This window comes from Pongo abelii, chromosome 23, assembly GCF_028885655.2.
Source record: "Pongo abelii isolate AG06213 chromosome 23, NHGRI_mPonAbe1-v2.0_pri, whole genome shotgun sequence".
Lineage (NCBI taxonomy): Eukaryota > Metazoa > Chordata > Mammalia > Primates > Hominidae > Pongo > Pongo abelii.
Window position 1 is genome coordinate 47,768,527 of NC_085929.1, and position 22,801 is coordinate 47,791,327.

The 22,801-nt window shown below is 50.8% G+C and overlaps 2 protein-coding genes across 4 annotated transcripts in view; one reads left to right on the forward strand and one right to left on the reverse strand.

The window, feature by feature from the left end:
• The window catches only part of RANGAP1 (Ran GTPase activating protein 1), a 54,793-nt gene extending 48,266 nt beyond the window's left edge, over positions 1-6,527 (reverse strand). The window contains exon 1 of one of the 2 annotated variants that reach the window (XM_009234410.4): positions 6,249-6,527. The gene's annotated coding sequence lies outside the window, so the exon portion shown is untranslated. The remainder of the gene's footprint in view (positions 1-6,248) is intronic. The other variant, XM_063722738.1, reaches the window with a different exon arrangement.
• Positions 5,696-22,801, forward strand: part of ZC3H7B (zinc finger CCCH-type containing 7B) — a 57,388-nt gene continuing 40,282 nt past the window's right edge. For both annotated transcript variants that reach the window (XM_002831183.6, XM_063722912.1), the window contains exon 1: positions 5,696-5,978. The gene's annotated coding sequence lies outside the window, so the exon portion shown is untranslated. The remainder of the gene's footprint in view (positions 5,979-22,801) is intronic.

Here is a 22,801-nt window from a genome sequence, read left to right on the forward strand (position 1 = left end):
GGAATTGGCTCATGTAAGTATGAAGACTGAGAAGTCCTAAGATCTACAGTCAGCAGGCTAGAGAGCCAGGAAGAGCTGATGGTTCAGTTCAAATCCAAAGGTAGGGAAAAAATTAATGTCCCAACTGGGCACGGTGGCTCAGGCCTATAATCCTAGCACTTTGGGAGGCCGAGGCGGACGGATCACTTGAGATCAGGAGTTCAAGGCCAACCTGGTAAATACGGTGAAAACCATTACTACTAAAAATACAAAAATTAGCCGGGTGTGATGGCACATACCTATAGTCCCAGCTACTTGGAAAGCTGAGGCAGGAGAATCACTTGAACCCCTGGGAGGTGGAGGTTGCAGTGAGCTGAGATAGCACCACTACACTCCTGCCTGGACAACAGAGCAAGACTCCCTCTCAAAAAAAAGTCAATGTCCCAGCTCGAAGGCCATGATGGAGGAGGAATTCTCTCTTCTTTGCAGGAGAGTCAGCTTTTTTGTTCTATTCGGGTCATCAACTGGTTGGATGAGGCCCATCCACCTTAGGGAGGACAATCAGCTTTACTCAGTTTATAGATTTAAATATTAAACTCATCTGGAAACACCCCCACAGAAGCACCCAGAGTGTTTGGCCAAATATCTGGGCACCCTGTGGCCCAGGCAAGTGGACACATCATGAGCCATCACAGACCCTTTCAGGTGGGTACAGTACCTTTTTTTTTTTTTTGAGACAGCCTCTTGCTCTGTCACCCAGGCTGGAGTGCAGTGATGCAGCCATGGCTCACTGCTGCCTCCATCTTCTTGGCTCAAGGATCCTCCACTTTGAGGATCCTGGGCTCAGCCTCCTGAATAGCTGGGGACTACACGCACATGTCACCACACCTGGCTATTTTTTTTTTTTTTTTGAGACCGAGTCTTGTTCTATCACCCAAGCTGGAGTGCAGTTGTGTGATCTTGGCTCACTGCAACCTCTGCCTTCCAGGTTCAAGCCATTCTCCTGCCTCAGCCTCCAGAGCAGCTGGGACTACAGGTGCACACCACCACGCCCAGCTAATTTTTTTTTTTTTTTGAGATGGAGTCTCGCTCTTGTCACCCAGGCAGGAGTGCAGTGGAGTGATCTCGGCTTACTACAACATCCCCCTCCCAGGTTCAAGCGTTTCTTGTTACTCAGCCTCAAGTAGCTGGGGTTACAGGTGCCCGCGACCACACGCGGCTGATATTTGTATTTTTAGTAGAGATGGGGTTTCCCCATGTTGGCCAGGCTGGTCTCGAACTCCCTACCTCAGGTGATCTACCCACCTCTGCCTCCCAAAGTGCTGAGATTACAGGCATGAGCCACCGTGCCCAGCCACGCCCAGCTAATTTTTGTATTTTTAGTAGAGACAGGGTTTCACCATATTGGCTAGGCTGGTCTCAAACTCCTGACCTCGTGACCCACCCGCCTTGGCCTCCCAAAGTGCTGGGATTACAGGCGTGAGCCACCATGCCCGGCCACACCTGGCTAATTTTTTGTTGCTGTTGTTGTTGTTTTGAGACTGAGTCTCGCTCTGTTGCCCAGGCTGGAGTGCAATGGCGCTATCTCGGCTCACTGCAACCTCCGCCTCCCAGGTTCAAGCGATTCTCCTGCCTTAGCCTCCTGCGTAGCTGGGATTACAGGTGCGTGCCACTACACCTGGCTAATTTTTGTTTTTTTCATAGAGATGGGGTTTCAACATGTTGGTCAGGCTGGTCTCAAGCTCCTGACCTCAGGTGATCCTCCCACCTTGGCCTCCCAGAATTCTGGGATTACAGGGGTGAGCCACCATGCCCGGCCTCGGCCTCCCAAAGTGCTGGGATTATGGGCATGAGCCACCACGCCCAGCCATTATTTTGTAATTTTTGCAGAGTTAGGGTTTTGTCATGTTGCCCAGGCTGGTCTCAAACTCCTGGGCTCAAGCAATCTGCCCACCTCAGCCTCCCAGTGTTGGGATTTTGGGTGTACCCCATCGAGTACAGTACTCATATTACCCCCATCTTAGTCACCTCAGGCTGCTATGACAGATACCATCGACTGGATGGCTTAAGCAGTAGAAATTTATTTCTCACTGATCTGGGGGCTGGAAGTCCAAGACCAGGGTCCCAGCACGATCAGGTTGTTGGTGAGGGTTGCCTTCCTGGTTTATAGATGGCTGCTTTCTTGCTGTATCCTCATTTGGCAGAGAGAGAGAGAATCTCCCCGATGTCTCTTATAAGAGCACTAATTCCATTCATCAGGGCTTCATTTTCATGACCTAATTATCTCCCAAAGGCACCACCTCCTAATACCATCAAATCAGGGATTAGAGATTCAACATATGATTTTTTTTTTTTTTTTTTTTGAGATGGAGTCTCGCTCTGTCACCCAGGCTGGAGTGCAGTGGCACGATCTCGGCTCACTGCAACCTTTACTTCCCAGGTTCAAGCCATTCTCCTGCCTCAGCCTCCTGAATAGCTGGGACTACAGGCATGTGCCACCATGCCTGGCTAATTTTTGTATTTTCAGTAGAGATGGGGTTTCACCATGTTGGCTAGGCTGTTCTCAAACTCCTGACCTCAGGTGATCTGCCCCCCTTGGCCTCCCAAAGTTCTGGGATTATAGGAGTGAGCCACCATGCCCAGCCCAACATATGAATTTTGATGAAACATAGACATTCAGTCCATAGCACCCCCAATTTACAATGATGAAAAGGGAACCTAAGCCTAAAGTTGTTTGTACATTTTCAGAGCCCTTCCCTAAACCCCAAGTTAAGATTCCTGCCTGGAAGGCTAGAACCTGGGACCATCCTGGAGCTGTGGAGACCTGGGACCTTTGAGTGAATGTTTGCTGAGTGAATGAATGAATAAGCCCTGCACATGGCTGCAACCAAGGTTGCCTTGCACTCAGGCTCTCCCAGGAGATAAGCCTGATGCAGAATGTGCTCATTGAAGAAGGGATAAACAAATTATGTATGTACCTGTCAGTTCCTCAGTTAGGAGCATGAGCCTCTGACTCCCTTTCTCCAGTGAGTCAATCACATGACAAGCCCTTGGGGGTAGCTAGTGACAGATCTGGAATTAAGATGTCCATGTCATGGTGCTGTGGTCATGCCTTATAAGTGCACAAGCCTGGGACTGAATCCTACCTCTGCCTCTTTCTTAGCTGTGTAACCTTGATCAAGTCACAGAACTGTTTTGTTTCTGTTCCTATCTGAAAAAGGGTAAAAAACAATCCCTATCTTACAGGTTTTTTTTTGGATGGAGTCTCGCTCTGTTGCCCAGGCTGGAGTGCAATGGTGTGATCTCGGCTCATTGCAACCTCTGCCTCCTGGGATTAAGTGATTCTCCTGCGTCAGCCTCCTGAGTAGCTTGGATTATAGGTGCCCACCACCACACCCGGCTAATTTTTTTTTTTTTTTTTTTTTGAGACAGTCTCGCTCCGTTGCCCAGGCTGGAGTGCAGTGGCGTGATCTCGCTCACTGTAAGCTCCGCCTCCCGGGTTCATGCTATTCTCCTGCCTCAGCCTCCCGAGTAGCTGGGACTATAGGCGCCCGCCACCATGCCCGGCTAATTTTTTGTATTTTTAGTAGAGATGGGGTTTCACCATGTTAGCTGGGATGGTCTCGATCTCCTTACCTCGTGATCCACGTGCCTCGGCCTCCCAAAGTACTAGGATTACAGGCATTAGCCACTGCGCCTGGCCTAACTTTTGTATTTTTTTGTAGAGACAGGGTTTCACTATGTTAGCCAGGCTGATCTCGAACTCCTAACCTTAGGTGATCCACCTACCTTGGCGTACCAAAGTGCTAGGATTTCAGATGTGAGCCACCGTGCCGAGCTACAGGGTTTTTGAGAGGGTAAAAGAATCAACATATGCAAAGTGTTTGGCTCATAGTAAAGAAGTGGTGGCTGTTACTGCTATTTCAGCTTTAACGTGGGGACATAGAGCACACTGTGACAACATGGGACTGACAACATGGGACCTCCCAGAAAACCTACCGATGCCAGCCTCCTGGCCCTTTTCTTTTCTTTTTTTTTGAGACAGAGTCTTGCTCTGTCACCCAGGCTGGAGTGCAGTGGCGCGATTCCGGCTCACTGCAAGCTACGCCTCCCGGGTTCACGCCATTCTCCTGTCTCAGCCTCCTGTGTAGCTGGGACTACAGGTGCCCACCACCATGCCCGGCTAATTTTTTGTATTTTTAGTAGAGACGAGGTTTCACCATGTTAGCCACGATGGTCTCGATCTCCTGACCTCATGATCCGCCCACCTCAGCCTCCCAAAGTACTGGGATTACAGATGTGAGCCACCGTGCCCGGCCTGTTTTGTTTTGTTTTTAGGGACAGGGCCTTGCTCTGTTACCCAGGCTGGAGTGCAGGTGGCATGATCATCACTCACTGCAGCCTCAAACTCCTAGCCTCAAGTGATCCTCCTGCCTCAGCCTCCAGAATAGCTGGGACTACAGGCGCATGCCACCACGCCAGCTAATTCTTTAATTTTTTGTAGAGACAGGGTCTCACTATGTTGCCCAGGCTGGTCTTGAACTCCTGGGCTCAAGTGAACCTCCTGCCTAAACCTCCCAAAGTGCTGGGAGTACAGGCGTGAGCCACTGCCCCTGGACTGCATTGTCCAATTTTGGCAAGAATCCTGCTAAGTTGGTTTAGCTAGACACCCTCATTCTCCATACCTGATTGTCAATATCTTTTTTTTTGTTCTTTTTTGAGACGGAGTCTCACCCTGTCACCCAGGCAGGAGTGCAATGGCACGATCTTGGCTCACTGCAACCTCCACCTCCAGGGTTCAAGTGATTCTCCTGCCTCAGCCTCTCGAGTAGCTGGGATTACAGGCACCCACCACCACGCCTGGCTAATTTTTGTATTTTTGTAGAGATGGGGTTTCACCACGTTGGCTAGGCTGGTCTTGAACTCCTGACCTCAGGTGATCCACCCGTCTCGGCCTCCCAAAGTGCTGAGATTACAGGCGTGAGCCACTGCACCCAGCCCTGATTGTCAATATCTAATTAGGTTCCTCATTTGCTACCATTCCCCAGGTGATGTCTGATCACCTTGGCCTGCCTTCAGCAAGAATCTTGTTAGATGGGTTTAAGCCAGAATCCTCTCTTATCTCTGATGCAGTTTCCTATGCACTGGCCCTCAATCAGTGGATCCTTTCTCCTTCCTTATAAATTCCCAGTTGCCCATGCTGAATTCTGAATTGAACCCAAATACTCTCCCCGACCGCAAAACCCACTGCAGTGGTCCCTACACCCATCGTGATGCCAATAAAGTCGGCCTTGTAGTCTTTAACAAGTGTCATTCAATATTTTTTTAACATCCTATACATAAAACTCCAGCCAAGTGAGGTCCTGATTCTTCTATGTGTCTCCGGTTCCCATCTATGAGAAGGGCACAACGCAACCAGGGTTTGGGGCAGCCTTCCATGAAAGCACCTGGAAGCCGGAGGAGGGGGGGCGGGGGGACTTTTGACACAGATGGGGAAGGGCGGAGGTGCTGGGTTTGAGCAGCATCAGCCCAGAAATGCAGAACTGCCAAAAGAAACCCCTCTAAAAGGCAGGACACTTTTAAAGAAAATAAAGGTGAATTCCAGGCATGAGCTTTCGACGGGGAATGGGGCTTCCCCGACTCGCCCCCCCCCCGCCTTCTCCCCAGGTGCGCAGCCCGCGCCGCCCACCCCGGGCGCGGCGAGGCGACGGGAGCCGAGCTCTCTAGGACCCGAGGAGGAAGAGCTGCAGGGAGACTGTGCCTCCAGCGGGTGCTGCCGCGAGCGGCAGGCCGAGGGGCTGGAAATGAAAGTAAAGCGCTCCAGAGCCACATGGACGGAGCTGCCGGGGCGGCGGCGCCGGGAGCAGGATGCGGCCGCCCGTAATTAAATAGCATTTACTCTTATTATTACTAATAATAATAACGTAATCATACCTCTAGTCATAGCATACCATTTATCGGGCTCGGCGCAGGCCCGCGGGGAGCGCAGCCCGGTGGAGGTGAGTGCTTGGCGCGGCCCGAGCCCCGCGGGGCAGAGGCCGGGGCCACTGCGTCTGGAGCCGCCCGCGCGCGAGGGTTCGGGGACGCCCGGGCCGGGCCGGGCCGGGCCGGGCTGGGGAAGAGGCGCGGAGAGCCCTGTCCAGGCCGGGGCCGCGCGCCGGGCCACCTGGAAAGTGGGACTTTGCAAAAAATAAATCGTCTCTAAACCCCCATTTCCTCCTTTTTGGGGATCCCGGTCCCCGTGCCCTGCCCCAAAGTTTAAAAGTTACCGTGCGGCCGGGGGCACCTGGCGCTGGGGAGACTTGGCCTCCCCTGCAGCCCCCAGGAGGTGTCTTGAAATTTTCGTGGGGCCTCTCTCTTCGGCGTCCGGAGCTTCTGGGGTGTCCGGATGCTTTGCCGGCCCCGCGCAGGGAGTCTCGGGGGCTGGCAGGGGCGTCGCTGGCAGGGCCCCCCTTCCTTTTGTGTTCTCCTTGGCCCCGCAGCACCCGGAGTTGGAGGGGCCGCGGGGAGGGCCGGGGAGCGGGGCCGCCCGACGGGCCGCCCCTTTCGGCTGCGGCGGCCACGCGAGCCCGGGGATCCGGGGCCTGCAGCCGGGCCCGCGGGAAGGGGGCGGCAGGAAAGGGGGGCGCGGTCTGGGCCTGCTGGGCAGGGGGGCGTTTCCGGTCGCAGGATCAGTCTCTGGACTCCGAGGCCTGTGGGAGGCCCGCGGCCGTCCAGGGAGTGCTAGGCGGCTGCGGACCCCGGCTCTGGAGCCTGGGGAGGGGGGCGCCCTGACGGGGCTGGGGGCCTGGGAGTCGCCGACCCCGGCCTCATACCCCCATCCTGCCCGCAGCGAGCCTCGGGGCCCCTCTCCGGGCTTGCTCCCTCCTCCTTTCCCCTCCTTTCTCCTTAACTCTGTCTGTTTTGGATGTTTATAAGGCGCCTTGTGGGGGGACTTTCACAGACAAAGCCGTTTTCCCAGGGGGGAAAATAATCATATAAAAACAGCTCACTCTGATAGAACCTGATGGCTGTATTGCCAACAGGGCATTGATGGGGAAGACTAGGGGGCTAGGGCCCTGCGTGGGGAGTCTGGGGGCTCGAAAAGGGGGCTGGGCCTGAATGGGGAGCTGGTGATCAGCGGTTTTATTTCTCGGGTTGCTAGCTTTGGCATCAGACTTTGAACCCCAACTTCTTGCCATATTCCTCAGCATCTGCAGTTCAGCCTGATGAAAATAGCAGAATGCAGATCCTTGAATTTTCACACAAATGAGATAATTATAGTACATATAGCAACTGTGTTGGACACAAAATGCTGGCAGAATCTTTAGTTCTACTATCAATACTTCCCCCACACACATACGGCCATCCCCTCCGTGGTGGTCTTCTTTCCCCATGTCCACCTCCCACAGAAGTTGGACAGCAAGGTGGAAATGACACCTGGTCAACAGTTGGATGGAGCGTGTTTGAGAAGTGGGGAGACTTAAGGTGGGAAGAAAGAACCTGTCCAGGAGGGATGAGATCTGAGGATCAGAGAGAGACTTTGTTGTCCCTGAGCTGGGATAAAGTTTCTGTTCCGTAGATGCTGTGTGTTCTTAGCTGCTGGCTTTTGTATAGGTTAGACAGGAATGGGGGTTTTAGTAGATTATTGTGAGGCTGAGAAGCTTGGTGGGATGTGCTGATCTCTCGAGTCTTAGTAGGAAAGCTGAGATGTCAGTTGAGACGTGGATAGAGAATCTGAAAATAATCCTTCAATCTGAAAATAATAATCCCTCAAATATCACTTTTTAGTTTATAACAAAAGGGCTTTCACATGTGTTGGCTCATCTGTCCTCCATAGCAACTGTGTCAGGTAGACATTTTCTAGATAAGAAACCTTAGGCCGAATTGTGTGTCTTGCTGGAAAGTCAGACAGCAGAGGTAGGATTCCCACCCAGTTTTCTGGCTCCAAATCGTCACCCTTTCCCAGAGTCCTGAGCCACCTTAGCAAGTTACTTTTCATTTTTTTATTTTATTTTATTTTACTTTTTTGAGATGGAGTCTCGCTCTGTCGCCCAGGCTGGAGTGCAGTGGCGCGATCTTGGCTCACTGCAAGCTCCGCCTCCCGGGTTCACGCCATTCTCCTGCCTCAGCCTCCTGAGTAGCTGGGACTACAGGCTCCCGCCACCACGCCCAGCTAATTTTTTGTATTTTTAGTAGAGGCGGGGTTTCACCGTGTTAGCCAGGATGGTCTTGATCTCCTGACCTCGTGATCCAGCCATTTCGGCCTCCCAAAGTGCTGGGATTACAGGCGTGAGCCACCACGTCCGGCCTTCTTTTTATTTTTTATTTTGAGATAAGGTCTCACTCTGTCACCCAGGCTGGAGTACAGTAGCACAACTGTAGCTCAGTCTGCCGGGCTCAGGCAATCCTCCTGCCTTGGCCTCCCAAAGGGATAGGGTTACAGGCATGAGCCACCAAACCTGGCTGCTGCAAGTTTCTTTCTTTCTTTTTTTTTTTTTTTGACAGAGTCTCACTCTGTTACCCAGGCTGGAGTGCGGTGGCACCATCTTAGCTCACTGCAACCTCCGCCTCCTGGGTTCAAGTGATTCCTGGGTACAACATATCTGGATTCAAGTGAACTCCTGGGCTCAACATATCTACCCACCTCGGCCTCCCAAAGTGCTGGGATTACAGGCGTAAGCCACCTCATGCCTGTCTGCAAGTTACTTTTCAAGTGCCTCTTGTGAGATGCTGTGGGGCAGGTTTGCAATTGACTTTGTCATTTATTATCTGGCTGGAAAGAGAAAGTTGACTCTAGTGAACCAATGAGAACACAAGAATTCTGGGGTCAGTGCAGTGGGAGTGGAGAGAAGAGAGCTCAAGGCTACCTGGAAAAGTTAGAGAAGGCTTCTTCTAGGAAGTAGAATTTGAACTTGAAAGAATGGGGAGGCTTGCCAGGGTGGAGAAGGGAATTTCTGGGTTAGCCACAATTGTTTCTGTGCTGGGAAGTTGACTTACATTCTCTCTAATTGTTATAGTAGCTCCGTGAGGGGTGGGCATTGTAATCTCCACTTCACAGATGAAGAAAGTGAGGAACACGGGATTTGTGTGCCCAGCCCAAGGTCAATCTGCAGGATTTGAATCCAGGCCTTCTTGACTCTTGAGTGTGCTCCTGCCTTCTGCACCACCTTCCTCTCAGATATGTAAGCAAGAACAGGGACTGTCCTGTAATCCCAGCACTTTGGGAAGCCAAGGCGAGCTGATCACTTGAGGTCAAAAGTTCGAGACCAGACCTGGCAACATGGTGAGACCCAGCCTCCACTAGAAACACAAAAATTGGCCAGCTGCGGTGGCTCACGCCTGTAATCCCAGCACTTTGGGAGGCCGAGGCAGGCAGATCACGAGGTCAAGAGATTGAGACCATCCTGGCCAACATGGTGAAACCCCACCTCTACTAAAAGTACAAAAATTAGCTGGATGTGGCGGTACATACCTGTAATCCCAGCTACTTGGGAGGCTGAGGCAGGAGAATTGGTTGAACCCGGGAGGCAGAGCTTGCAGTGAGCCGAGCATGCCACTGCACTCCAGCCTGGGCGACAGAGCGAGACTGTCTCAAAAAAAAAAAAAAAAAAAAATTAGCTGGGCATGCTGGTGGGTGCCTGTAATCCTAGCTACTCAGGAGGCTGAGGCAGGAGAATCTCTTGAACCTGGGGGGTGGAGGTTGCAATGAGCCAAGATCACGCCACTGCACTCCAGCCTGGGCGACAGAGTGAAACTCCGTCTCAAAAAAACAAAAACAGAGACTGGATGGTCTGAATTAGCAAATGAAACTGGGGTAGCATTGTCAACAGGCTCCCCAAGACCAAGGAGTTCTCCTAAACTGGCTCTGTGTCCCAGGGCCCCGAGGGGCTGGCCCAGTGAAAGCACTCTCGGTAGGTTTCTAACTGCAGAAAGCAGAATGGCAGTAGAAGGAGGACCGGTCCCTGAGCGTGGGGATCTGAGCAAGTTTGGTTCCTTAGTGCCTGCTGGGTGCTGGCCCAGCACCTTGGAGGAGCTTGGAGCTTGGGATGAGATAGATATGGACCATTAATCTGAGCTTCCCAAGGACAGGAACTGGGTCTGATTCACCCTCTGTGCCTCCAGCCCCAGAGGCGGTGCCAGGATGACACACTCAGCCATTGTGTTGTCAAATTGAATTATGCCCCAGTGTAGAGGAGGAAGGTTTATTTTGCCCAAGAGTGGAAGATCTTCCTAGAAGTGCCATTTGAACATCTGAAAGATAGGTTGAAAAGCCAGAGAAAGGGTGTTCTAAGCAGAGGCATTGAGATGGACAAAGGCAGGGATATATAAAGAAGAACAGGTCACCTGGTACAGCCACAGTCTAGTGGGCAGACATGTGACATTGGGTTCAAGTCAGGCTCTGCCATCATGATCCTTTCGATTCTCTGGGCCTCAGTTTCCCCTTCTGAAAAGGAGCCCTGAGATTTGATGATATTTAATGGTAACCCATGCTTGGGGATCAGGATAAGAAACTCCGATGAAAGGAGCTAGAAGTGTTTAAAAATTTTTATTAATTTAGTAATCACTGAACCAGCAATTCTCTAGGCACTGTTGCAAGTGCTTTTTCCTAAATTAGCTTATTTAATTCTTTTTTTTTTTTTTTGAGACGGAGTTCTGCTCTTGTCGCCTAGGCTGGAGTGCGATGGTGCGATCTCAGCTCACTGCAACCTCCACCTCCCGGGTTCAAGTGATCCTCCTGCCTCAGCCTCCCGAGTAGCTGGGATTACAGGTGTCCGCCACTACACCTGACCAATTTTTGTATTTTTAGTAGAGACGGGGTTTTGCCATGTTGGCCAGGCTGGTCTTGAACTCCTGATCTCAAGTGATCCACCCGCCTCAGCCTCCCAAAGTGCTGGGATTACAGGCGTGAGCCACTGCACCCAGCCTTTATTTAATTCTTTCAACAGCCCTAAAGGGAGGCACTGTAATTATCCCCATTTTACAGGTGAAGAAACTGTGGCATAGAGAGGTTCAGTGAAGTGCAGAAGGGGCAGAGCTGCAGAGCCAACCCAGGATGTCTGGCTCTGGAGCTGGCCTGGTGTGGGCCTGGGAAGGAGCCTCAGGGGAGACCCGGGGTTATTTAGACAGCAGGGGGTGGAGGTGCTGCAGCCCCAAGCTGGAGGCTCAGCCTGGGCTGATGATGGGCTGTGCGTCAGCTCCCAGGAGCCTCCACAGAAGTCAGCTCCTTTCTTTTTTTTTTTTTTTTTGAGACAGAGTCTCATTCTGTCACCCAGGCTGGAGGGCAGTGGTGCGATCTCGGCTCACTGCAACCTCTGCCTCCCGGGTTCAAGCAATTCTCCTGCCTCAGCCTCCTGAGTAGCTGTGATTACAGGTGTGCACCACCACACCTGGCTAATTTTTTTTTTTTTTTTTTTTTGTATTTTTAGTAGACACGGTGTTTCATCATGTTGGTCAGACTGGTCTTGAACTCCTGACCTCGTGATCCACCCGCCTCGGCCTCCCGACTGCTGGGATTATAGGCATGAGCCTGCACTGGGCGTAAAGTCAGCTCCTTTCGTCACATTTCATGGTCCCTGGAAAACAAGCTTGTTTTCCTTCCTCTGTCAGCACCAGCTACAGACTGCTTCCCACCAAATTCATTCCCCCCAGGGAGACTGTTTCTTCCAGGCGTGTTGGTTGTGTTGGTGCTGTCTCCCCACCGGGCTATGGAGGCCCAGAGGGAGGGACATTCCTGCATTCAGAACCCTTGTTCCCTTCAGAAACATCTGGTAACTTCAGTTCTGCAGCATCACAGCTCCTCAGCATCAGAGGCTGAGACACGAGCTTGGTGGGGATCGTGGGGATACGATCACCCATATAGCAGCATATAACACCCATATAACAGCAGCCCCCATATAGTTAACAACACTGTATACCAGCATCGTGTTTGACATTTCCTATGCCTTCTCTTATTGAATCCACTTAACAGCTCCTCGAGACCGGAGCAATCATTGGCAGCCCCATCTTGTAGATGAGGAGCCTGAGGCTCAGAAAGACTAAGTGACACTTCTGAGATCACACAGCTGAGGTAGAGAAGGGAGTCAGATGAAGCCACCTGGCATCCGAGGTCTTAGCTGCCATGCAGGAGACAGCTTTCAGGTTACTTCCAGTTTCCTCGAAGCTCTTTTCTTATCAGTCTGGAAATCCTAACTACCACCAACATTTGTGTCCTGCTGTGTCCACAGTCTCTCATTAATTGTCATGACAGTCTTTTGAGGTAAGGTAAGAGGTGTCCCTGTTTTTCAGAAGAAAAAGACTGAGGCATCACCCACCCACTGCTCTTCCTACCCAGTCCACAATGTGACTTGGGAGGGGAACAGGGTATTGGATTCCCTGAGACCGAGAACTGTGTCTTCTGATTGGTTTGTGTTACTGAAGTGCTGGGGTCAGCTGATGATCATTCCTTGAGCACTTCCTGTGAGGGCTGCAGGGAAGGTGGGGGCTCTGGCCCTCCTGGGGTTTTCAGAGGTCGCCCTGGTTCAGCTATGCTCTTGTTCCCTGGAGCATCCCTGTGTCATCCCTCTCCCTCCACAGGCTGAGGAATGCAGGGCAGGGAGCCCAAAGTCCTGAGTTTCATTCCCAACGCCTGTTCATGCTGGCTGTATGACGGAGGCATGATTATTTTGTCATTCTTGGCTTCTGTCTCCTTTTCTGTGAAACGGCCATACTGATCCTGTCGAATCTGCATCAGGGGTTGCAGTTGTGATCATTTAATAGCCTTCAGAATATTCCTGAATCTTCTTCACTGTCTGCCTTGATCCAGGCCTGAACCACTGCAGTAGCCTCCTAACCAATCTCCCAGTATCCTCTCTTGTCATACGTCCTCCCTGCAGTAGCCAAAAGGATCTTCTTGCGAAATAAATTAGTTCCTGTCACTCTTCTGCTGAAAACTCTCCTGCAGTTTCCTGACACACGCAAAACACAGCCCTGGCTCCCGGCATGGCCTGTGAGTGGTTCTGAGACCAGCCTCGCCTGCCCCTTGCACTTTGCCTCCCACGTGGCTTGCCCTCGCTCGGGCGCTGCAGCCACGGTGGCCTTCTGAGTTTTCCTGGAAAATTATCAGCTTGTTCCCACCTCAGGGCACATTGCCTGTGCCCTGTCCCCTGCTAGGTAGGTGCCCTCTTACCCCACCTCCTATCTTCCATGGCTGGCTACCTATCTCTCTTAAATGTCAGCTTCCTCCTAAGGGCCTTCCCTAAACTCCCAGTCTGCTTTCTTTCTTTTTTTCTTTTTTTGAGTCTCTCCCTGTCACCCAGGCTAGAGTGCAGTGGTGTGATCTCGGCTCACTGCAATCTTGACCTCCTGGGTTCAAGTGATTCTCCTGCCTCAGCCTCCTGAGTAGCTGGGATTACAGGTGCCCACCGCTACGCCTGGCCTAATTTTTGTATTTTTATTAGAGATGGGGTTTCACCATGTTGGCCAGGCTGGTCTTGAACTCCTGGCCTCAAGTGATCTGCCCACCTCAGCCTCCCAAAGTGCTGGGATTACAGGCATGAACCACCGCATCCGGCCCTAATGTACTTTCCATCACTCCATGCCACGCTTCCTGCTTCAGCTTCCTTGTGACTCTGATCTCTATTTTTACTTGTCGTGTGCATTTCACGCTGGTTTATTTGTCTTCCTGCCCATGGATGACAAGCTCCACCAGGGAAAGGACCTTATTAACCGTGTTCCCCTAGCACCTGGTAGGGCCCCTTGCACTAAAAGTGCTTCATGGTTATTTGTTGAATAAATGAATAATAGTAGCAGGTTGGCCACAGAATTGCCCTTGCCAAACAGATCCTGTCGAATCTGCATCAGGGGTTGCAGTTGTGATCATTTAATAGCCTTCAGAATATTCCTGAATCTTCTTCACTGTCTGCCTTGATCCAGGCCTGAATCAAGGCCTGGACTGGGCAGGGAAACTGCAAAGAAATCAACACTGATGGCCAGGCACGGTGGCTCACGCCTATAATCCCAGCACTTTGGGAGGCCGAGGTGGGCGGATCACAAGGTCAGGAGATCGAGACCATCCTGGCTAACACAGTGAAACCCCGTCTCTACTAAAAATACAAAAAATTAGCCAGGTGTGGTGGCGGGTACCCATAGTCCCAGCTACTCGGGAGGCTGAGGCAGGAGAATGGTGTGAACCCGGGAGGTGGAGCTTGCAGTGAGTCGAGACCGCGCCACTGCACTCCAGCCTGGGCGACAGAGCGAGACTCCGTCTCAAAAAAAAAAAAAAAAAAAAAAAAAAGAAAAGAAAAAAAAGAAATCAACACTGACTGACTGAAAATTTACAGGATAATTATGTCTGTCGTGAGTGCTCTCTACAGCACCCAGTTTAGCGGAAACATGAATTTCTGACCCCTTCTGGGGGAGGCACACCAGGTGGAGCTGCAAAATTGTCTTGTCAGGTGTGTATCTTCGTCCCTGTCTCCCAGATGACAAAACTGAGGCTCCGGGAGGTGCCCTGAAAGCCAGTGTGGGACAGTGCTGGGATTTGAACCCAGGGCTGGTGGATTGCATGGCCCAGCCTGCCTCCCTGTCAGCACCAGGCATGAAAGCAAGCAGAGCAGCACTGGAAACTCTCTTGATGCCCAAGGATGCACCACAAGGATTTCCAAGCTCCCTGGGAGCAGGAGCAGTGACTAATTAACTGCTCAAGAGGAACAGGGTATGCCGCAGTGTTAGACAGTCACTCTAAGCTCTGGGTGATTCTGGCTTATTTTTTAATACTTGCCTATAATTTCCAAAGCTTTTACAATGACCTTCTGTTACTGTTTTAAAAAGGGAGTTTTTTTTTTTTTTTTTTTTTTTTAAATGGATTCTCGCTCTGTCACCCAGGCTGGAGTGCAGTGGCCCTATCTGGGCTCACTGCAGCCTCCACCTCCTGGGTTCACGCCATTCTCCTGCCTCAGCCTCCCGAGTAACTGGGACTACAGGTGCCCGCCAGCACGCCTGGCTAATTTTTTTGTATTTTTAGTAGAGACGGGGTTTCACCATGTTAGCCAAGATGGTCTCGATCTCCTGACCTCGTGATCCGCCCGCCTCAGCCTCCCAAAGTGCTGGGATTACAGGCGTGAGCCACTGCTCCTGGCAATTTTTTGTATTTTTAGTAGAGATGGGATTCACCACGTTGGCCAGGCTGGTCTCGAACTCCTGACCTCAAGTGATTCGCCCGCCTCGGCCTCCCAAAGTGCTAAGATTACAAACGTGAGCCACCGTGCCCAGCCTCACCTTTTTTTTCTGGTTTTTAGCCTGCATTCAGTCGTGTGTATACGTGCGTGTGTGCACATCGGTTTTCAGTGAGGGAGTGACATTGGCGTATGTGTTACACAAATATCTCAGACCACTGAATCGGAGCATATTGGAGGGGGCACATTGGAAACTTGGCAAGAGATGTTGAGGGCCCGAGAGATAGCCATGCTTGTGGAGAGGATATGAGGGGTTGCAGTGTGGGGAAATATTTATGAGGTAAAGGTGGCTGAGAACAGGATGATGCTCAGAGCTATGAATAGAGTCAGGGAATAATGGAAGAGGAGTAGGATTAGGGGAGAAGACGCTGAGTTCGGTTTGGAATGTGTTCAGTTGGAGAAACAGCCAGTCCAGCTGAGATGGCACCAAAGAGGACTTTGGACACAGAGGCATCTAATCTGGGTCTTAAAGGATGAGTAGGAGTTGGGAAGGTGTGTGTAGCAGAGGGCATTCCAGGTAGAGGGCCCAGGATTAAGAAAGGGATGGAAGTCATAGGCAGCCTGGTTGTTGGACTTCCAGGTACCACTACCCAGAATATAAGAGATATGAGTCTGAAATACTGGGGAAGGGGGTGGGCCTGGCAGGAGGAAGAGCTAGGCGAGTCGTTAACATGACTCATGTTATCATGAAATGCAAGAGCTCATCTGGGGAGCGGGTAGTGAAGAGAGCAGGAGCACTGTCCCTTAAATGGAAGCTCAGGGATGTTGGTCTTGAGACCTGGGCAGAATAAGAAGAGCCCCCAACAGAGAAATCTGCTTCTTTTTTTGTTCCTCAACCATGCACGGAGGCATCTCCATGACAATACATATGGATTCAGTAGCTGCATTGTATTCCATGGTATGGAATTAAATTAATTAATTAAATTAAATTAATTAATTAAGTTAATCCTTTACTGGTAGACATTAAGGTTGCTTCTAGTTTTTCACTTACTCTTAAAAATAATACATCCTCGGGAGGCTGAGGCAGGAGAATGGCGTGAACCCGGGAGGCAGAGCTTGCAGTGAGCCGAGATCGTGCCACTGCACTCCAACTTGGGTGACAGAGCGAGACTCTGTCTCAAAAAAAAAAAAAAAAAAAAAATACATCCTAGCTCAGTGTGGTGGCTCATGCCTGTAATTCCAGCACTTTGGGAGGCTGAGGCGGGCAGATCACCTGAGTCCAGGTGTTCAAGACCAGCCTGGACAACATGGTGATACCCTGTCTCTACAAAAAATACAAAAAATTAGCTGGGCATGGTGGCACATTCCTATAGTCCCAGCTTTTTGGGAGGCTGAGGCTGCAATGAGCTGAGATTGTGCCACTGCACTACAGCCTGGGCAACAGAGTGAGACCCTGTCTTAAAATAATAATAATAATAATAATAATAATAATAATACGTCCTACACCTGTAGTCCCAGCTACTTCGGGAGGATTACTTTAGCTGAGGAGGTCAAGGCTGAAGTGAGCCATGATGGTGCCACTGCACTCCAGCCTGGGTGATACAGTAAGACCCTGCCTCTAAAATAATAATAATAAATAATCATAATACATCCCTGGCTGGTCATGGTGGCTCATGCCTTTACTCCCAGCACACTGGGAGGCTGAGATGGGTAGATTGCTTGAGGCCAGGAATTCGAAACCAGCCTGAGCAATGTGGTGAAATCCTGTCTCTACAAAAAATACAAAAAAATTAGCCAAGCGTGGTGGTGCGTGCCTGTGGTCCCAGCTACTTGGGAGGCTGAGGTGGGAGGATCACTTGAGCCTGGGAGGTCGAGTTTGAAGTGACCTCCAGCTTGGGCGGCAGAGACCCTGTCTCAAAAACAAAACAATTATAATCATAATACATCCTATGCAAATATAATTGAGTACATGTGTAGGGATTTTCATAGATTAAATTCTTGGAAGTGAAATTTCTGGGTCAAAGTGAAAGGACATTTTACCATTTGGAAGAATTTTGGTTGCAAGTAACAGAATTCCTAGCTCAAAATGGGAGTTTATTTTCTCACATAAAAAATGAGATGGGGCAGTTCCAGAAGCAGGCAATGTTTTGGGTCAGACTTTTTTTTTTTTTTTTTTTTTTTTTTTTGAGACGGAATCTCGCTCTGTCGCCCAGGCTGGAGTGCAGTGGCACAATATCAGCTCACTACAACCTCCGCCTCCCGGGTTCAAGCAATTCTCCTGCCTCAGCCTCCCGAGTAGCTGGTACTACAGGCGCCCGCCACCACGCCCAGCTAATTTTTTGTATTTTTAGTAGAGATGGGGTTTCACCGTGTTAGCCAGGATGGTCTCGATCTCCTGACCTTGTGATCCGCCCGCCTCGGCCTCCCAAAGTGCTGGGATTACAGGCATGAGCCACCGTACCCGGCCAGATGTCACATGCCCTTACCAAAGCCAATCACTGGCAAGGGAAAAAGACCATTCTGATTGGCTTAGCCCAGTGAAGGTTCACTTGAGTGCCTGGGAAATGGACAACCTTGAAGGAGCAAGCGGGGAAACTGGCTGCGGGGTGCAGCCAGCAGGGCCTGCCTTGCTCATTTTGGTACATGTTGCTAAATTGCTTCTCAGAGATGATTCCAGTTTACACTGTCAGTGTACGTACAGGGCCACCCTCGTCAATCAGGCTTTCTTTTCACCTTAGTCTCATGGGTGAAAATTGGCATCTTGTGTTTTTTTGTGTTTTTGATTTTGTTTTTGAGACAGAGTCTCTCTCTGTCCCTCAGGCTGGAGTGCAGTGGTGCCATCTCGGCTCACAGCAACTTCCTTCCGTCTTTCGGATTCAAGCGATTCTCCCGCCTCAGCCTCCCAAGTAGCTGGGACTACAGGCACCCGCCATCATGCCTGGCTAATTTTTTTTTTTTTTTTTGTATTTTTGTAGAGACGGGTTTTCACTATGTTGGCCAGGCTGGTGTTGAACTCCTGACCTCAGGAGATCTGCCCGCCTTGGGCTCCCAAAGTGCTGGGATTACAGGCGTCAGCCGCTGCGCCGGTCCAGCATCTTTTTTTAATCAGTGAGTTTGAGTATCTTAATAATTTATTTTCCTGTGAATTTCCTTTTTATGTTTTTTGCCCTTTCTAATTTTTATTTTATTTATTTATTTATTTTTTTGAGATGGAGTCTTTCTCTGTCGCCCAGGCTGGAGTGCAGTGCACGATCTCAGCTCACTGCAACCTCCGCCTCCCGGGTTCAAGCAATTCTCCTGCCTCAGCCTCCCGAGTAGCTGGGACTATAGGTGAGTGCCACCAAGCCTGGCTACTTTTTGTATTTTTAGTAGAGATGGGGTTTCGCCATGTTGGCCAGGCTGGTCTCGAACTCCTGACCTCAAATGATCCACCTGCCTTGGCCTCCCAAAGTGCTGGGATTATAGGAGTAAGCCACCGTGCCCGGCCGTTTTTTTTTTTTTTTTTTTTTTTTTGAACAGGGTCTCGCTCTGTTGCCCAGGCTGGAGTGCAGTGGCGTGATCTCGGCTTACTGCAACCTCCGCCTCCCAGGTTCAAGCAATTCTCCAGCATCGCCCTCCCGAGAAGCTGGGATTACAGGCACATGCCATCGCACCCAGCTAATTTTTGTATTTTTAGTAGAGACAGGGTTTCACCATGTTGGCTGGGCTGGTCTCAAACTCCTCACCTCAGGTGATCCATGCACCTTGGCCTCCCAAAGTGCTGGACTTAACAGCCATAAGCCACCACCACGCCTGGCCATTTTTTCTTTTTTTTTAAGACAGGGTCTCACTCTGCTGCGCAGGCTGGAGTGCAGTGGCACAATCATGGTTCACTGCAGCCTTAACTTCCTGGGCTCAGGTAGTTGATCTTTTGCCCAGGCTGTAGTGCAACGGCGCAATCTTGGCTCACTGCAACCTCTGCCTCCCAGGTTCAAGCGATTCTCCTGCCTCAGCCTCCTGAGTAGCTGGGATTACAGGCGTGTGCCACCATGCCCAGCTAATTTTTTTTCTTTTCTTTTTCGAGAAGAGTCTTGCTCTGTCGCCCAGGCTGAGGTGCAGTGGCACAGTCTTGGCTCACTACAACCTCCGCCTCCCGGATTCAAGCGATTTTCCTGTCTCAGCCTCCCGAGTAGCTGGGATTACAGGCATGTACCATCACGGCCAACTAACTTAATTTTTATATTCTTAGTAGAGACAGGGTTTCACCATGTTGGCCAGGCTGGTCTTGAACTCGACCTCGTGATCCGCCTGCCTTGGCCTCCCAAAGTACTGGGATTACAGGCATGAGCCACCACGCCTGGCCCCCAGCTAATTTATATTTTTGGTAGAGATGGGGTTTCACCATGTTGGCCAGGCTGGTCTCGAACTCCTGACCTCAGGTGATCCACCTACCTTGGCCTCCCAAAGTGCTGAGATTATAGGCATGAGCCACCGTGCCCGGCCAGAAAGACAGTCTTGAATTGCCAATACCATCCTTTCCCCATTCCTGGGCAGCAGCCATGTGGTGCAGAGAGAGAATTCATCCAACAGAATATTGAATCATAACCTAATTTAACCTTAATTAGCTCCTTATGGGCCCTGTCTCCAAATATAGGGTTTAGGGCTTCGACATATGAATGGGAGAGGGGGCACAAACATCCAGGCCGTAACACCCTCCCTATAAGAATTTTCTGGCTGGGCGCGGTGGCTCACGCCTATATTCCCAGCACTTTGAGAGACTCAGGTGGGAGGATTTCTTGAGCCCAGGAGTTCGAGACCAGCCTGGGCAACATGGCAAAACCCCATCTCTAAAAAAAAAAAAAATACAAAAATTAGCCATGTGTGGTGGTCCCAGCTACTCAGGAGGCTGAGGAGGGGGGAAGATCAGTTGAGCCCAGGAGATGGAGGCTGCAGTGAGCCAAGATCACACCACTGCACTCCATCCTGGGCAACAGAGTGAGACCCTATCTCAAAACAAAGAAATTTTTTTCCCAGAGGAGAGAAGGGTGTGCGGTGTTAGGTGCCTGCAGGGCTGGGGCCTTTGGTCTCCTGACGCGTTGTTAATCAGGCTGCCTGATGCCCATCTCCGCGGTGTCATTGAACCCAGTATCCAGGCTGACTGCATGGCTTTGAATAACTTTCCTAGCCTCTTGGAGTACTATTTTCCTGCCTGATGGGGATGTTGTGAGATTTAAATAAATCTCAGTTATTCAGTGACAACTCATTTTCTTGTAGAGCAAAGCTAGACATAGAGTGGCCCTTTTGTTTAAAAGCTCCTGTGACTCCTCTACCTTAGGGTGGAATCCACAGTCTGCCCCGTCTACAAAACCTCTATGGGCTGGGTGATGTACGTGGCTCATGCCTGTCATCCCATCACTTTAGGAGGCTGAGGTGGGAGGATCACTTGAGACCAGGAGTTTAAGACCAGCCTAAGAGGCCAGGCGCGGTGGCTCACGCCTGTAATCCCAGCACTTTGGGAGGCCAAGGCGGGCAGATGACGAGGTCAGGAGATCAAGACCATCCTGGCTAACATGATGAAACCCCATCTCTACTAAAAATACAAAAAATTAGCCGGGTGTGGTGGCGGGCGCCTGTAGTCCCAACTACTTGGGAGGCTGAGGCAGGAGAATGGCATGAACCTGGGAGGCGGAGCATGCAGTGAGCCAAGATTGTGCCACTGCACTCCAGCCTGGGCGACAGAGCAAGACTCTGCCTCAAAAAAAAAAAGACCAGCCTGGGCGACATAGTGAGACCTTGTCTCTACAAAAAATTTTAAAGGTTAGCGAGGCATGGTGGCACACGCCTGTGATCTCAGCTACTTGGGAGGCTGAAGTGGGAAGATCCTTTGAGCCCAGGAGTTTGAGGCTGCAGTGATCATGCCATTCTGGGAAACAGAGTGAAACTGTCTCAGAAAAGAAAATGAAAATACCTCTACATGTGGTCTTCCCTGCTGATCTCTCTGACCTTCCTATTCACCACCCTCCCCACTGCCCACTCTGCTCCATCCTCACCAGCCTCCTTGCACATTCTCAGATACACCAACAAGGCATCTCCCTCAGGACCTTTGCACTCACTGTTCCCTCTGCCCGGAGCCCTTTCCCACCAGGTATCTGCAGGGCTGGCTCCCTCACATCATACACGTAGATCTCCATTCAAATGTCAAAGCGAGCCAGGTGCAGTGGCTGATGCCTATAATTCCAGCACTTTGGGAGGCTGAGACGGGTGGATCACTTGAGGTCAGGCGTTTGAGACTAGCCTGGCCAACACGGTGAAACCCCATCTGTACTAAAAATGCAAAAAGTAAGCTGGGCGTGGTGGTTCACGCCTGTAATCCCAGCACTTTGGGAGGCCAAGGTGGGCAGATCACGAGGTCAGGAGATCGAGACCATCCTGGCTAACAGGGTGAAACCCCATCTCTACTAAAAATACAAAAAATTAGCTGGGCATGGTGGCATGTGCCTGTAGTCCTGGCTACTCAGGAGGCTGAGGCAGAAGAATTGCTTGAACCCGGGAGGTGGAGGTTGCAGTGAGCCGAGATTGCGCCACTGCACTCCAGCCTGGGTGACAGAGCGGAACTCCCTCTCAAAAAAAAAAACAAAAAGTAGCCGGGCATGGTGGCAAGTGCTTGTAGTCTCAGCTACTTGGGAGGCTGAAGCACAAGAATCACTTGAACCTGGGAGGTGGAGGTTGGAGTGGGCTGAGATCACACCACTGCACTCCACTCCAGCCTGGGCAACAGAGTGAGTCTCCGGCTAAAAAAAAAAAAAAAAAAAAAAAAGGTCAAAGTGGCCTTTCAGACTACTCAGAATTATAGCACCCTGTCACTCTGTCACTCTATGTTATTATTTTTTCTTAATTGCGTGTATCCTTCCTGTATTATGTGATATATTTATTGTCGTGTGCCTCTGCGCTAGAACATACGCTCTAAAAGAAAGCCTTTGTTGGCTGAGCACAGTGGCTAACGCCTGTAATCCTAGCACTCTGGGAGGCCAAAGCAGACAGATCACCTGAGGTCAGGAGTTTGAAACCAGCCTGCCAACATAATGAAACCCTGTCTCTACTAAAAATACGAAAATTAGCTGGGCGTGTGGTAGTGCATGCCTGGATTCCCAGCTACTCCAGAGGCTGAGGCAGGAGAATCGCTTGAACCCAGGAGGTGGAGGTTGCAGTGAGCTGAGATTGCACCACTGCACTCCAGTCTGGGCAATAGAGCGAGACTCCATCTCAAAAAAAAAAAAAAAAGAAAGAAAAAAAGGGAGGCCGGGCATGGTGACTCATGCCTGTCATCCCCGCACTTTGGGAAGCCAAGGCAGATGAATTACCTGAGGTCAGGAGTTCAAGACCAGCCTGGCCAACATGGCGAAACCTTGTCTCTACTAAAAATACAAAAATTAGCTGGGCATGGTGGTGGGCTCCTGTATCCCAGCTACTCGGGAGGCTGAGGCAAGAGGATCACTTGAACCCAGGAAACAGAGGTTGCAGTGAGCCGAGATGGCGCCATTGCACTCCAGCCTGGGTAACAGGGGAGACTCTGTCTCCAAAAAAAAAAAAGAGTTTTCCCTGTTTTCCCTTCGACTTGAGGGTATTCGTATGACATTGTAGCTCAAGCCTGTGTGGGAAAGGGCAGGTGCCCTCTGTGCCCCTTGTCCCTTGAGGGTACCACACAATCT